The sequence below is a fragment of the Pan paniscus genome, chromosome 23, assembly GCF_029289425.2.
Source record: "Pan paniscus chromosome 23, NHGRI_mPanPan1-v2.0_pri, whole genome shotgun sequence".
NCBI lineage: Eukaryota > Metazoa > Chordata > Mammalia > Primates > Hominidae > Pan > Pan paniscus.
In genome coordinates, this window is record NC_085927.1 from 41,102,970 (window position 1) to 41,119,450 (window position 16,481).

A 16,481-nucleotide genomic window follows, 5' to 3' on the forward strand; every position below is an offset into this window, starting at 1 on the left:
GACCCCTAGCTCCACTTCCCCTCCTGGGCAGCCTTGGGCAAGTCAGTTACTTTGGCTGAATCCCTGTTATACACTCTACTGATTGGGATGCTTATGCCTACTTTTCTTTCTTCCCTGGAGTGCAGTGAAGATCAGAGTTGGGGAAGGAGCTCACTGAGGGGAATGCCTCACAGTAAGCCAGAAACTATAGGGAAATCCAGTAGAAACAAGGGGCAGAATGGGCTGTGAGAGCTCTACCTACCTGGACAATGAAGCCCCAAAGGACCTTGGGGTATGGGATAGAATGATGCTGAGTGCAAGATTCACTCCCCTCCTGTTCCAACACCACTTGACATCCTACCATGTCCCAGTACTAGAGTTGTCAGATAAAAAAAAAAAAAAAGTCTAGTTAAATTTGAATTTCAGAAAACAATAAATAATTTTTATGTAAGTATATGCCCAAACATTGCAATTATTATTATTTATTTTTATTTTTATTTTTTAGATGGAGTTTGCTCTGTTACCCAGGCTGGAGTGCAGTGGCACAATCTCGGCTCACTGCAATCTCCACCTCCTGGGTTTAAGCGATTCTCTTGCCTCAGCCTTCTGAGTAGCTTGGATTACAGGCTCCCGCCACCACACCCAGCTAATTTTTGTATTTTTCATAGAGATAGGGTTTCACCGTGTTGAACAGGCTGGTCTTGAACTCCTGACCTCAAGTGATCTGCCTGCCTTGGCCTCCCAAAGTGCTGGGATTACAGGCATGAGCCACCGTGCCTGGCTGCAATTTTTTTTTAGTTATCTGAAATTCTAATTTAACTGCATATCCTGTGTTTTTGTTTACTATATCTGGTAACCCTGCCCAGCAGGAGTGAAGTGAAGACACCCAGGGACTCTTCACCTCATTTCACAATGGAGGCCCTAGGAGGAGATCAGATTTGCCCAAAGCTCTGCGACATATCCACTATTTTGTTCTACACAAGGCCCCTTGGCTGAGGTTTAAACCTGGGCTGTTTGTGTTGGCTCTAACTCAGACAACTTAGCTCACATACCTTCCTTCCCTCTTAGGGTTGGCCTGGGCCTTGGGGCCATTGACAGTCTCTGGGAGTCTAACTCACAAGATAGAATGAAGAGGGTGGGTGGACAGGGAGCATTAAAGGAGGATCAAGAGGCTCAGCAGGAGATCTAACTACAGAATGTGGCTCCTGGTAGACTAATAATGCCACTTCTATTTCTACAGCCAAAGACTCAAGTTCTCAAGCAGTTTTTAATCTTTGAATTTGCCCTATGTCAATGGCAGAGGGGAAATGGAGCTAGGGCTAGTCTCTGAGCCTCCTGACACCCAGGGCTCTCCTTGCTGCTCTGGGGTCTGGAGAAAAGGGTTAGGAAAGAGGCCCTCTGATGCCCAGACCAGGGAAATGGAAAGAGGAAGGCTTGTGGAAAAGCAGGGTGGGTCCTGCCCGAAGCCCCTGGAGTTTGGTCCAGCCTCTGCTGTCATCTAGTGGACACCCCATGCCAGTGCCTCCTTGAGACTCCTGAACAAGGCTGTCTGCTCCTTTCCTGGTCGGTTGTGCCTGCTAGCCTAGTCCTTCTTGGCTCTGATTCGCTATATGACCCTGAACAAGCCCTTTTCTTCTCTGGTTCTCAATTTTATCTCTTGGAACAGTGGTTCTCCAAACGGCAGCAGGCCCAATCTTTCTAAAACACAAACATAGCCAGGTCTCTCCACTGTCTACATCTGTCTTCTGACCTCTCTGGCCCTCATGCTGAAGCCTGGTGGGCACTGCAGGATCTGAGCCCAGCTGACCTCACCTACTCCCCACATCTCTGTTCTAACCACACGGAACTACATTCATATTCTCAATTAACACACTCTCTAAGAGCCTTTGCACATGCTGTTCCCTTTGCCTAAAACACTTTTCCCCCTTCTTTACCTGGCTTGTTCTTACTCATCCTTCAGATGTTGGCTTAGCCATCCTGAAACCACCTTTGCAAAAATTATAACTGAGGAAATCATGACACTGAAAGAAATCAGACCTCACCGACTCCATCTTGCTTCTAACCTTTAAGCTGACCTTGTTCATGCCTGGGCGTAGGCCAAACTAACTTTGGGAAGGAATTCAGTTAATCATTTGACTCTGAAACAAAATTGGTAATAGCCCTTTTCCAAAAAGACCCTTTTCTTGCCTGGTGGGGACCAGTCTGTTTTTGCAAGACTAACAGATTAGCTACAAGATTAGAAATTACAGTTTAGGGTCATGCAGCCTCCGGCTCCAAGAGTCTGAACCTCCCCAAATTGCTCCTGGGGATAACATCAGTTTTGTAAAATCTAAGATCATTGCTTGAGGTATTTTGCAGACCCTGCACTGGATGGATCAGCTGACACTACCCAGACAAGTAATGTGGCTCAACCAGCTCTGCCATCCCGCCCAGGAACAGAAGACAGCAAGAAAAACTCCCTTCGACCCCCTATAATTCCATCTCCAACCTGACCAATCAGCACTCCCCACTTCCTAACCCCCTACAAATTATCTTTAAAAACTCTGATCTCCAAATGCTCTGGAAGACTGATTTGAGTAACAATAAAACTCGGGTCTCCCCCACAGCCGGCTCTACATGAATTACTCTTTCCCCATTCCAATTCCCCTGTCTTGATAAATCGGCTCTGTCTAGGCAGCAGGCAAGGTGAATTTGGTGGGGGATTACAATCCCATTCAGGAAGCCCCCGCCCCCACCCCCACCCCCAAGTCCCCACACTAGGATGGGCGAGCATACCTTAGGTCTCCACTGAGGACTGGTTGTGGTTTCAGGAGGGCATATGATTCTGGAAGAGGTCAAATGTCAGCCCAGGGGCTGACGGGTAGCCATGGGCTCAGGGTTCAAAATAACCTGATTTCCCATCCCACTATGCCAAGGTTGGACGCTGCGTATGACTATCAGCCAATGACTCCACCTCTCCAAACCTATTTTACAGATGAACAAATCAGACCATGTCTGCACCCACACTGGTCAACAGAATTCCAATGCTAGCCACAAATGTAATCTGAAATTTTCTAGCCATCGAGAACATAAAAGAAAGAGGTGAAAGTAATTTTAATAACACATTTTGTGAGCTGGACCTGGTGGTGCGCCCCTGGTGGCTGAGGTGGGAGGATCACTTTGAGTCCAGGACTTCAGGCTGCAATGAACTTTGATCAATCCTGCCACTGCACTCCAGTCTGGATGAGAGAGTGAGACCCGGTCTCAAAAAAAAAGATTAATAATACACTTTATGTGATCCGATGTGTAAAATATTATTTCAATATGTAATCACTATTTTTAAATTATTAACAAGCCATCTTACACCCTTTTTTGGTACCAAGTTTTTGATATCCTGTGTGTATTTTATTTACACTTATTGTGCATTTCAATTTGGATTCCATCTCAAGCACTCAGCCACATGAGGCTAAAGACCACTGTTTTGGATAGCACAGCTCTACATGTAGCATTGGGGAAACAAGAATGATTCCCAGGTGTTTGGTCTGAACGTGGAGGACAAAGGATAGGGTAATTTCTTGGTATGGAGGAGGGTGAATAAATGTGGTACAGGGTTGGGGAGAGTCTGAGGGCCATTGTCCCTTTAAGTGTTCATTGCCCTACATCCTGGGAAAGTTTCTAGACACCTGTCTGGGAGCTGTGTAGACCCTGGTTTGTGTAGACCCTGGTGGCTTGGTGCTAGTGCCTGGGCCTCCTCCTCGAGGCCTGAGAAGGGGTCGCGAAGTCACTCTCACTTCTCTCCCAGACCCCACAGTCCTAGGCTCTGCCCTTTTATGCTGTCAAGGTGTAGGCATTCCCTCTACCAAAGATTTAGCAAAAAAGAAAAGTCAAGTTAATTTTGAATTTCAGATAAACAACATGTAATTTTTTTTTCTTTTGAGAAAAGATCTTGCTTTGTTGCCCAGACTGGAGTGCAGTGGCACAATCATGGCTCACTGCAGCCTTGAATTCCTGGGCTCAAGTGATCCTCCCACTTCTGCCTCCTGAGTAACTGGGACTATAGGCGTGCGCCACCACGCCTGGCTAATTTTTAAAACTTTTAGTAGAGATGGGGTCTATGTGGCCCAAGCTGGTCTCAAATTCCTGGCTTCAAGCGATCCTCCTGCCTTGGCTTCCCAAACTGTTGGGATTACAGGCATAAGCCACCGCACCCAGCATAATAATTTTTAAATGTAAGTATGTCCCAGGTGATATTTGGGACATATTTATATTTTTTAAAATTTGATGTTTATGTGAACTTCAAATTTAATTGGGCATATCCTGTATTTCATCTGGCAACCCTACTTCTAGTTCACCCTTCTGGACTTGGAAGCACTGAATCTGGCTCTATTTCCTTGTTGTGTGACCTTGGTCACATTTCCTCACCTCTCTGAACTTCAGCTTCCCTCTGTAAAGTGGCCACAAATACTTCTTTCCTCAATGAACTGTTAAAAGGACTCACTGAGGAAAGTATGCGAAAATGACCTCCAGGAGTTTGAGACCAGCCTGACCAACATGGTGAAACCCTGTTTCCACTAAAAATACAAAATAATTAGCTGGGCGTGGTGGCGCGCACCTGTAATCCCAACTACTCAGGACGCTGAGACAGGATAATCGCTTGAACTCGGGAGGCAGAGGTTGTAGTGAGCAGAGATTGCACCACTGCACTCCAGCCTGGGCGACAGAGTGAGATTCTGTCTCAAAAAAAAAAGAAAAAAAGAAAAGGACCTCCCGGCCAGGCACAGTGGCTCACATCTATAACCTCAGTAATCTGGGAGGCCAAGGCAGGCAGGTTGCTTGAGTCCAGAAGTTCCAGACCAGCCTGGACAACATGGCAAAACCCTGTCTTTACAAAAAATACAAAAATTAGCTGGGCATCGTGGCACATGCCTGCAGTTCCAGCTACTCAGGAGGCTGAGGTAGGAGGAGCACCTGAGCCTGAGGAGATTGAGACTGCAGTGAGCCAAAATCGCACCACTGCCCTCCTCCAGCCTGGGTGACAGAGTAAGACCCTGTCTCAAAAAAAAGAAAAAAAGAAAAAAGGAAGGACCTCCCCATAATGCCTGGCACATAGTAGGCCCAGAGCAAACATCTGCCCTTCCTTCAGTCTCCCAGATGTGCAAGGCAGCTCCACTGTCCAATGAGTGCCCCACCTCCCTCCCTCTCCACACTACCCAGGATCCCATAATTCCATAATTTCTCAGTGCCTTTTTGTATTGTCCTTCTCTTCACTAGTATTTCTTTCCCTGGTTTTCAGACTTTTTTTTTTTTTTTTTTAGAGAAAAGGTCTCACTCTGTCACCCAGGCTGAAGTGCAGCGGCGTGATCATAGCTCACTGCATCCTGAAGCTCCTGGGCTCAAGCCATCTTCCCACCTCAGCCTTCTCAGTAGCTGGGACTACAGATGAATGCCACCATACCCAGCTAAATTTTTTTTTGTAGAGACAGGGTCTTGCTACATTGCCCAGCCTGGTTTTGAACTCTTAGCCTTAAGTAATCCTCCCTTGTCGGCCTCCCAAAATGTTGATATTACAGATGTGAACTGCTGTGCCTGGCCAGCTTCCTGAACTTTTGGCCATGCCTCATCTTTGCTAGGAATATACTAGAATCCTCTGGAAAGGGCCTAATTCCCAAGAATAGAGTCCTGCTGACCTAGCTCTCAGAAGATTCCAGAATATGGCTCAGATACTACCTGGTGGCTATGTATCTAAACAAAAAATACTATCACTACCAGACGTGAATCTGAAAGGTCAGGCTGGTTCACTCTGCCCCTGACCAGCAGGGCCACCGTAAGGGCAGAGCCCTGGGCCAGGCCCCAGTAGAAGACTGAATAAACGGACCCTGAGCTGTCCTGGGGCAGGGAACTTGATGGCAGGGGAGCAGCGGGCTTCAACATGACCCTAGCACCCATACACAGAGAATGAGAGGAGCCTGAGGCCCAGGGGTGGGTGGCCTGTCTGAGGGCACACAGCAAAGATTTGCCTATTTGCCCCAGATCAGGGGACTAATAAGGCCATGCTCCTAACCTGCCCACTCCTCCGTGGAAGAACTGGGATTTAGGAGAATCAGGGAGTGCTTTCTCTGGCTTATTCTCACTTCTGTCTGCAGACACAGTCTTCCTCTCTCAGCCTCCTGTACCCATGAGGAGAGACTAATGTGGGGTAGGGGTAGGGAAATGGCTAGGTCCAGGGAACCTTCTCCCCCATGTCAGGTGAGGAGACTGGAGGAGAAAGTGATGCTACCTCCTTAAGAGCTGGTGCTCCCTGGGATGCTGGAATCCTCTCTCTCTCCTTGCATTGAACAGATCATAAAATTGAGTCCCAGAGAAGAGCAGGGACCTGTGAGTCCTAGAAGATCAAATAGGCCTGGCTGATGCCTATAATTCTAGCACTTTGGGAGGCCAAGGCAGGCGGATTGCCTGAGCTCAGGAGTTTGAGACCACCTGGGCAACATGGTGAAAACCCGTCTCTACTAAAAAGACAAAAAATTAGCCGGGTGTAGTGGTGAGTGCCTGCCTACTTCCAGCTACTCGGGAGGCCGAGGCATGAAAAATCGCTTGAACCCAGGAGGCAGAGGTTGCAATGAGCCAAGATTGTGCCACCGCACTCCAGCCTGGGTGACAGAGGGAGACTCTGTTAAAAAAAAAAAAAATCAAGTGGGCCAGAAGGTCCCCCAGACTTCTTGCCTCTCCTCACTTGGCAAGTAAACACCTGTGGCCCAGGTCCTTAATCATGCCCTTCTCCCACCTTATAATTTACCCACTCTTTGGTTGTTGTTTTTTGTTTTTTGTTTTTGTTTTGTTTTGTTGAGACAGAATTTCACTCTTGTCGCCCAGGCTGGAGTGCAATGGTGTGATCTCGGCTCACTGCAACCTCCGCCTCCCCAGTTCAAATGATTCTCCTACCTCAACCTCCCAAGTAGCTGGGATTGCAGGCACCCACCACCATGCCCAGCTAATTTTTGTATTTGTAGTAGAGACAGGGTTTCACCATGTTAGCTGAGCTGGTCTCGAACTCCTGATCTCAGGTCATCTGCCCGCCTCAGCCTCCCAAAGTGCTGGGATTACAGGCATGATGAGCTACCGCGCCTGGCCTAATTTACCCACTCTTCAACCTTCCTGGTCCCCCAAACTCATGGCTCCCCCTGAGGTTCTACAGGGGCCTCCTATTTGTGTTGTGTTCCTAATCTCCATCCCTTCCCTCTGCCCTCTGGAGAGGGTCTAAATGCCTCTGCATGGTCTTCCACTCCCACCCACCCCACCCACTACCCCAAGCCCTTCCTTCCTTGCCAGTCTATCACTCCTTCCATCCCTTCACAGACCCTACTCTCTGTGCCAGGGTGGTGAAGCAACATTTCAACAGGAGCAGGTTTTGAGGGCGGATTCCAATTTTGGGCCTGATTCTTACCAGCTGTGTAGTCTTGGGCATGTTGCTTAACTTCTCTGGTCCTCTAGCTTCTCATCTGTAGTAAGACTTCCTTCACAATCCTGGGGTGAGGGTTAAATTGCATAAAGCCCTTAGCACAGTATGCAGCACTTTATAAACATTCAATAAATGTTAGCTACTGCTATTATTATTATTAGAGGAGTAAGGGCAAAGAAGGGGAGGGGGCAGGGGGACTTGGGAGCAAGCAGAGGAAGAAATCAGAAAATTTTTATTTTTAAAATTATTTCCCACCGGAATGAATATTTTTTATTCAGCACAATGTTGTAGGCATCAAATAATATTAAATCTATGCTGGGTTCTGGCAGGATAAATGCCAACACCACCAACAGGGCTTCCAGGGATTATAAGTGCCTTAGTGTGCTAAAGCAGAGAAGATATTACTTGATATATTTTTGAAGCTGAAGTGCTTCCAAGTTTGGTAGTTCCAATTCTGTTACTTCTTGGGAACGTTTTTAATAACAAGAACATGAAGAAATAAACAGTGCTGGTTCCCTAATGTTAAAGTTTCAGGAACGTGGTTATTGCTTTCCAGAAAATACCATGAGAATGACCTCATTTCCGACTAAGGAAAAGTTGAACTCTCTCCATTTTTTCCACCTTATGAACCCAACAAAAAGAGCAAAGAGGAATATAATCAGTGAGTTTATCTTAATGAAAGCTGATGGCTTCAATATCTTTTTTCCCACAGTTTAATTGCTTTAGGCATTTATTATTAGCTATGATTAATGCAGAAAGAAGGGACAAAAAGCTCACAAACACTATACAATTTCACAAGATGCATTGCAGGGGGAAAAGTGACTGAGATGGATCAGCAATATCCCAGGGTCTTGGTGGATGCATTCCTGGTGGAGAGGGTCTCATTCCTGGAGGGGGCATGCCTACTGGCGTCCCTCTAGCAAGGGGAAGCCCAATTGGTGGGCCCATGGGTGGTTTCATACCAGGTGGAGGAAACATAACGCCTAGAGGTGGAGCTGCTCTGCCAACAGGTGGGGGTGGAGCCCCCGGTCCTGGTGGGTACTGTGTTGGGGCTCCAGTAATGCTCTTCTCTGTGGAGTCATTACCTGCTGGGATGGTCCCCCAACTCCTGGGACAGGGCCTGCTAATCCACCAGGAGCCTGGGGAATTGGTACACCAGCTGATACTCCTCTACCAGCTGCCCTAACAACTCCAGGGCCTCCTGTAGCTCCAGCAAGTGGTACCTGAGCAATGCCAGTATATTTTGGGGGTAGCCCCTCCACGGTCATGGATACCAAGTTCTCCCCATGCAGCAACACCAGACCCCAAAAGTGCTTTCCTTCGAGCTCTGGTTGCTTCACGTTCTTTGGCTTGATCTTTCTGAACTCATCACAATTGCAGAGGATCAAATTCACATGCTTGTCAAACGCCTTAAAAGTGCCAAAGAAGACTGTGCCTTCCTGTAGGATGCATTTCATTCTATAGTCAATGTGCTGCTGCAGCCTTGCTACTCGTGCCCACAGTCGTGATTGCTGCTTCACCAAATCCCGTGTCCACAGTTAAAACTTCGTGCTTCTTAAGACCTGGGGGAAGGCTATAGATAAAGGTATGGTGCAGGTTCTCCCAGAAACAATGCAAGGTGAGGGGGAAATGTGGTGGCTCACGCCTGTAATCCCAACACTTTGGGAGGCTGAGGAGGGCAAATCACCTGAAGTCAGGAGTTCGAGAGCAGCCTGGCCAACATGGTGAAATCCCATCTCTACTAAAAATACAAAAATTAGCTGGGTGGTAGTGGCATGCACCTGTAATCCCAGATACTCAGGAGGCTGAGACAGGAGAATCGCTTGAGCTAGGGAGGCAGAGGTTGAGGTGAGTCAAGATGGCATCACTGTACTCCAATCTGAGTGACAGAGTGAGGTGCTGTCTCAAAAATATATGTATAATTTTTAAAAGTATATTGAAAGCATTGGGTGAGGTGGCTCATGCCTGTAATCCCAACACTTTGGGAGACCAAACTGGGAGGATCCCTTGAGGCCAGGAGTTTGAGACCAGCCTGGGCAACAGCAGGACCCTGTCTCTACAGAAAAATAAAAAATATTAGCTGGGTGTGGTGCGTGCCTGTAGTCACAGTTATTCAGGAGACTGAGGTGGGAGATCACTTGAGCCCAGGAGTCGAAGGCTGCAGTGAGTTAGGATGGTGTGCCACTGCACTCCAGTCTGGACCACAGGCTGAGACCATGTTTTTTTTTTTAAATAAAAAATAGATAATGGATCGATTGATAGAGAACGCTCACTCTGTGCTGAACCTGTTCCAAGTATCCTCATAACAACTTTTTGAGGTAGGAAGAAATTGGAACACATCTGTGGTTAAACAAGTTGAGTTTATCACTTGTTACGGGGTAAGGGTGAGAGGACATGAATCATGAGAAACAATAGGGCTGCTGGGCTTGGTGGCTCACATCTGTAATCCCGGCACTGTAGAAGCCCAAGGTGGGAGGAACACCTTAGGTCAGGAGTTCGAGACCAGCCTGGCCAACATGGTGAAACCCTGTCCCTACTAAAAATACAAAAATTAGCTGGGAGTGATGGTGGGCGCCTGTAATCCCAGCTACTTGGGAGGCTGAGGCAGAAGAATCACTTGAACCCAGGAGGCAGAGGCTGCAGTGAGCTGAGATCACACCACTGCACTCCAGCCTGAGTGACAGAGTGATACTCTGTCTCAAAAACAAACAAACAAAGGGGCATCTCAGTAACAAAGTGTTACAAAGGACACATAGGATTTGGGCTTGCATTAGGTGATTTGGAGGAGGGCTTAAGAAAATGGGGTTTTCTGGATTGGATGCTGCCTATGAGTGAGTACCTTGATAAACATTATTTAGAAGGAGGGAAGAGTAGACCGAGGCTAAATCTATAATCTCTATATGAGCCAGAATAGGGAAATGTTTGGCCATTTTTGTAGTTCGAACAATGCTCATGTTTTGTCTGGGTTTAGACATGATTCGAGTGGTTTTGTTATTGTCTTGATCCATCATGGTCACATAGTGGCCTTGTTTGATGTTGATGTTCTGTGAAGTTTTTATGTTCAATAAGAGAGCACACCAAGGTCTATTTGTGAGTGCCAGACCATCTCCTGGATATCAGGGGCTGTTTTTCTCTTAGAGCTTGGTTTCAAATCCAGGTTTGTGTGACTGGAAACATCCCCTGTATTACTTCTTGATCACAGGAACTTGCGAAGGTGGCTGGCAGACTAGGACTTTCATCTATGAGCTTATTTCATCTACTATTTTTAATTTTTTTTCTGAGACAGAGTTTCACTCTTGTCGCCCAGGCTGGAGTGCAATGGCACGATCTTGGCTCACTATAACCTCTGTCTCCTGGGTTCAAGCAATTCTCCAGCCTCAGCCTCCCAAGTAGCCGGGATTACAGGTGCCCGCCACCACGCCTGGCTAATTTTTGTATTTTTAGTAGAGATAAGTTTCACCATGTTGGCCAGGCTGGTCTCGAACTCCTGACCTCAGGTGATCCGCCCGCCTCGACCTCCCAAAGTGCTGGTATTATAGGCGTGAGCCACCGCGCCGGCCTTTATCTACTATGTTCACCTCCTACTCAGGTCCGATCCCTAACAGTTCCTGGGATAACTGTAGGTACTTAATAAATGCTTGTTGAATGAATGAAGATGGCTGTCAAGAACTCCAATGACTGCTTGAGTGCAAATCACAAGCTCCATCACCTATCAGTATGTGATTTGATACAATATGTATTAACAGCTAATCCACAATCCATATTCAAATTTCATTACTTGTCCCAATATTGTCCATTACAACTATTCCACCACCACCACCACCCCAGTCCAGGGTCCTATTTAGAATCACACACCACATTTTGTTGTCATGCTTCTTTAGTCTCCTTTAAACTGGAACAGTTCCTCAGCTTTTCTCTGTTTTTCATGACAATGAGTTATTTTGTAGAGAGTGTCCTTCATTTGGGGTTCTCTAGCACTTCCTCATGAGATGTGTACGGTGCACTTTTGACAGAAATACCACAGATGTGTTCTCAGTGCATTTTATTAGGAGGCCCTTGATCTGACCCATTAACTAGTGGTGTTAACTTTGATCACTTTGATCTGTTTGTTCTGCTAGGTTAAACCTCTGTAACATCACCATTTTCCCTTTGTAATCAATAGCTAATTTATGGGAGACACTTTTACTGTTGTAAACATCCCGTTTCTCTAGTTTTACCACACATTATTGATTTCCTAATTCCACCATGTTTATTAGCTGGCATTCTACAAAAAGGAAGACTTTCCCTTCACCCATTAATATGCTCACTTCTTTATGTTTGTAAAGACTCATGGATTACTATTTTATTCAATTAGTTATACTCTATTACTATCACTCCATATTTTGATTCTGAAATTGCCCTGACTTGGCCAGTAGGATCTCCTTCAAGACAACTCCTGTGTTCTTTGACACATTCCCATGGTTCTTATTACCATCAACCTTATATTCTAGTGTAACAAGATGTTCCAAGTTTATCTGGTACTTTCCGGAATGAGTTAGTTCTTTCTCTCTCTCTTTTTTTTTTTTTTTTTTGACGGAGTCTCACTCTGTCGCCCAGGCTAGAGTGCAGTGGTGCGATCTCAGCTCACTGCAACCTCCGCCTCCCGGGTTCAAGCGATTCTCCTGCCTCAGCCTCCCGAGTAGCTGGGATTACAGGTGTGCGCCACCACGACCGGCTACTTTTTGTATTTTGAGTACAGAGGGGTTTCACCATTTTGGCCAGGCTGGTCTCGAACTCCTGACCTCAAGTGATCCATCCGCCGCGGCCTCCCAAAGTGCTGGAATTACAGGTGGGAGCCACCGCGCCCGGCCGGAATCAGTTTTTTTCTTTTAGGAGCCCCGAACCCAAAGCTCTTTGAAAAGCTGCTGAAGAGCTCCAAGGTTCCTCCGCTTCCTGCTCGCAGGCGGAACCTTAGAGCTTCGGAGATGGAAATTAACCTCTTCCGGTTGGGGCCGGAAGTCCCTCCGAGAGGGGCGGCTCCGCGTCATGTGACTGGAGTCCGCGTAGGAGGGGTCGGAGGTCCTACCCAACAGATTGACGCGGCGTTAGTATTGGCCGTGTACCCGAAAAACTGATTGACTGGGCTGGCGTTAACTGTGCGGAGGCAGGTATGTGAGGGGCTGGGGTTGGGGCGGGGGCCGCCAAAGTTTAGGGACGGGGGCGGGAGACCCGGGTCCGCCTTCCCAGGACACACGGGCTTCAACATCTGAGCCCAGGGGCCCAGAGACAGCAAGACCGGTCATGTCTGTCCCCGAAAAGAGGACGAGCTGGCGTTGTGGTTCTGCGTCCCATGATTACAGATTGGGGAAACTGAGGCCTTGAGAAAGAGAAGGGCTCCCACAAGCTCTCCTTTCGAGACGTGGGCACTGATTCCCATTCTATCCCCCGTGCGAGACCGCCTCTATCATCTGGGAGTGCATTTCACGAGTTTGCCCTGAGTGGAGAAGCAGAGGCCGGGGAGCGCGGTGAACAGAGTTGGGCTGAAAGTAAGAGACCTGGATTCGAGACTTCGCCACCGACAGACAATTGTGCGTTCTGGGCCAAATCTCTTCCCTGTGCTGGGCCTCAGTTTTCTCGTGTCTAAAACGGGGCAGTGTTTTTCAAAATATGGTTCTTACACCATCTGCTTTGTAATTCTCTGAGATGCCGGCTTTACAGCGCGGGACTCAATTCAGACTTCTGGTTTAGAATCTGAACTTATGTGTAGGGGGGTCCTGTATATACTGATGTTTGAAGCTCATTGATTTTAAGTGCTTTCCTGCTGTGAGCACTAGATATCCATTCTTCGCTTTGAGGCAGCTGGTGCCAGTTCAGGAACTTTGAAAGAACTGGAATGGTTAGCTCAGTAAAGAGAGCAATGGAAGGGAATTAACTTTTTAAAAATTGAAAATACTGTTACGGCAAAGAGGGCTTCCACTTCATCTTTAGGCTAAAAGAGGCAGAACTAGGACTAACAGGTGAATTCTACAGGAAGACAAGATTTTTGCTTAATAGAAGAACTTAAATGGAAGAATCGTCAGAGGTGACCACCGATGGAGTGAATGGATTGCCTCCGTGCCTCCTTTCGAGGGAGGTATATAGGTATTAGATGAAGGTCCTTTCCAACTTGAAAGTCTGTGATTCTAAGTAGTTGTTCTGCATCTTTCTGGTGCTGACTCTGCTCTCAAGGCAAATGTGACTTTTTTCTTCTCTTTTGACACTTCCATCACTTTAGCCTACATCTCCTGTAAATAAGGCCAATGCATCTGACCTTACGTAATCTCTTCCTGGTTGTCCTGTGCACCATCCTTCTTTTCAAGGACTTTGGAATGACCCAATATCTGATAGAGGCACCTTAAATGTTTATTGAATGAATAAGTAAACTGGGTCCCACCCCATGGGTTAGTAGCTTTTTTCTAAGAACAAGTTGGAAATGCCTCTGAAGATTTTATGTTTGACCAGGAGAAGCCAGTGAACTCTGAATCACAAAATTGAGGACTCTCAGTTGAAAGGACCCCTTGAGGTTGTTCAGACCAGCCTTCTCTTCCCTGGAACATAATCCCTGCTTGAATCCTCTCTTCAGCAATATGTGTATAGATGTGAGAGAATTTTTGCAGTTTGTTGGCTAGCTTTCCATGCATCATATAAAAACAGTCCTCTTATAGACTTGACTTGCCAGTTTGCACACATGACAAGTTCCAACCTTTTTTTTTTTTTTTGAGTATTTAGTAGAGATGGGGTTTCACCATGTTGGCCAGGCTGGTCTCGAACTCCTGACCTCAAGTGATCCGCCTGCCTCAGCCTCCCAAAGTGCTGGGATTTCAGGTGTAAGCCACTGTGCCTGGCCTCTAGCATACCTTTGGTTTTCTAATCAAACATTATTATGTCCTTATTTTGTGCATTACAAAGCTCTGCCTAAATCACTTTTTCAACACCTGCTAGAATGCTTAGGAATGTTTATGTTGTCTTAGGGAGCAGAGGCTCCATATTATGACCCAGTTCTGCTGACTTGCTCCCCCGCCGCCACAAAAGTTAGGGTTGAGCCAAAACTTCCTGCCAGTTATCGACTTGTGTTTCCCAAGATTAAAAAATAAAAAAGTTGTGAAATGCTTATTCAGATGTTATCCAGGTACTGGGTAAAATGATCTTAATTTGTTGGAGTTTTTAGAACTTCTTGATCTAAAAGTTTCCTTTTAAAGAAGTGTCTGAATTGACATTCTCATAAGTATGTTCTTCAGGCCACTGGTCTGAAGAAGTGGCTCTGAAAAAAGGATTTGATGCTAATAATAAGTTTGAGAAAGCCACATACCATTATTCTTTCTTGGAGCTTCTCAATATGTAATACCACATTAAAAGCACTTGAGAGGTCCTGCAATAAGGAAATGTGCTTTATAAGCCAAGATAATAACTTGTTCCATTTGTTTAATCTACTTGATGTCAAATCTTTTTTTTTTTTAATTGAAGCACACATTAGCAAATTCTGACCTAGAGTGGGGATCTGCATACTATATATAGGCTGTGAACCAAACCTGGACCTACTGCTTGTTTATATGGTCTGTGAGCTAAGGGTGCTTTTTACATTTTTCTTTCTTTTTTTTTTTTTTTTTTTTAAGACAGAGTCTCGCTCTGTTGCCCAGGCTGGAATGCAGTGGCTCCATCTCGGCTCACTGCAAGCTCCGCCTCCTGGGTTCATGCCATTCTCCTGCCTCAGCCTCCCGAATAGCTGGGACTACAGGCGCCCACCCCGATGACTGGCTAATTTTTTGTATTTTTAGTAGAGATAGGGTTTCACTGTGTTAGCCAGGATGGTCTTGATCTCCTGACCTCGTGATCTGCCCGCCTCGGCCTCCCAAGGTGCTGGGATTACAGGCGTGAGCCACCACGTCTGGCCTGCTTTTTACATTTTTAAATGATGGGAAATAAAAGAAGAATAATATTACATAGGTGACAATTACAGGAAGATAAAATTTCAGTGTTCATTTCAGTCACACCCATTTATTTATACTCATATATATTTACATATTGTCTTTGGGTGCTTTAATGCTGCTCAGTGGAGTTGATTACTTCCCATAAAAACCATATGGTCCACAGAGTCTGAAGTATTTACTCTATGGCCCTTTATGGAAAAAAAATTGCCAATTCCTGACCTGCATCGTATACTTTTTTTTTTTTTTTTTTTTTGAGACAGTGACTCGCTCTGTTGCCCAGGCTGGAGTGCAGTGGCACGAACGTAGCCTACTACAGCCTTGACCTCCTGGGCTGAAGCCATCTTCCCACCTCAGCCACCCGAGTAGTTGGGACTACGGGCACACACCACCACACCCAGCTAACTTTTACGTTTTTTATAGAGATGAGGTCTCACTATGTTGCCCAGGCTGGTCTCAAATCCCCGAGCTCAAACGATTCTCCTGCCTCAGCCTCTCAAAGTGCTAGGATTACAGGTATGAGCCACCACTCCCAGCCATGTATTGTTTTTTAACTTTTTATTTTATTTTATTTTATTTATTTATTTGAAACGGAGTCTCACTCTGTCGTCCAGGCTGGAGTGCAGTGGCGCAATCTCGGCTCACTGTAACCTCCACCTCCCGGGTTCAAGCAATTCTCCTGCCTCAGCCTTCTGAGTAGCTGGGACTACAGGTGCACGCCACCTCGCCTGGCTTATTTTTGTATTTTTAGTGGAGACGGGGTTTCACCATGTTGGCCAGGATGGTCTCAATCTCTTGACCTCAAGTGATCCACCCACCTCAGCTTCCCAAAGTGCTGGGATTACAGGCTTGAGCCACCGTGCCTGGCCCCTTATTATTATTATTCTTTTTTTTTTAGATGGAGTTTCACTCTTGTTGCCCAGGCTGGAATGCAGTGGGACAATCTCAGCTCACTGCAACCTCTGCCTCCCAGGTTCAAGCGATTCTCCTGCCCCAGCCTCCCAAGTAGCTGGGATTACAGGCATGCGCCACCACACCTGGCCAATTTTTGTATTTTTAGTAGAGGTGGGTTTCACCGTGTTGGCCAGGCTGGTCCTGAACTCTTGACCTCAGATGATCCACCC

The 16,481-nt window shown here is 46.5% G+C and overlaps 1 protein-coding gene and 1 pseudogene across 6 annotated transcripts in view; one reads left to right on the forward strand and one right to left on the reverse strand.

The window, feature by feature from the left end:
* Positions 1 to 8,206: 8,206 nt before the first annotated feature.
* LOC106634258 (small nuclear ribonucleoprotein-associated protein N-like) lies at positions 8,207 to 12,659 on the reverse strand (annotated as a pseudogene).
* RNF185 (ring finger protein 185) overlaps positions 12,405 to 16,481 on the forward strand; it is a 46,773-nt gene continuing 42,696 nt past the window's right edge. For 3 of the 6 annotated variants that reach the window (XR_001337629.4, XM_003826928.5, XM_034948318.3), the window contains exon 1: positions 12,405 to 12,561. The gene's annotated coding sequence lies outside the window, so the exon portion shown is untranslated. Of the gene's footprint in view, positions 12,562 to 15,780; positions 15,874 to 16,481 lie in introns of all 6 variants that reach the window. The other 3 variants (XM_055105777.2, XM_055105776.2, XM_055105778.2) reach the window with 2 other exon arrangements.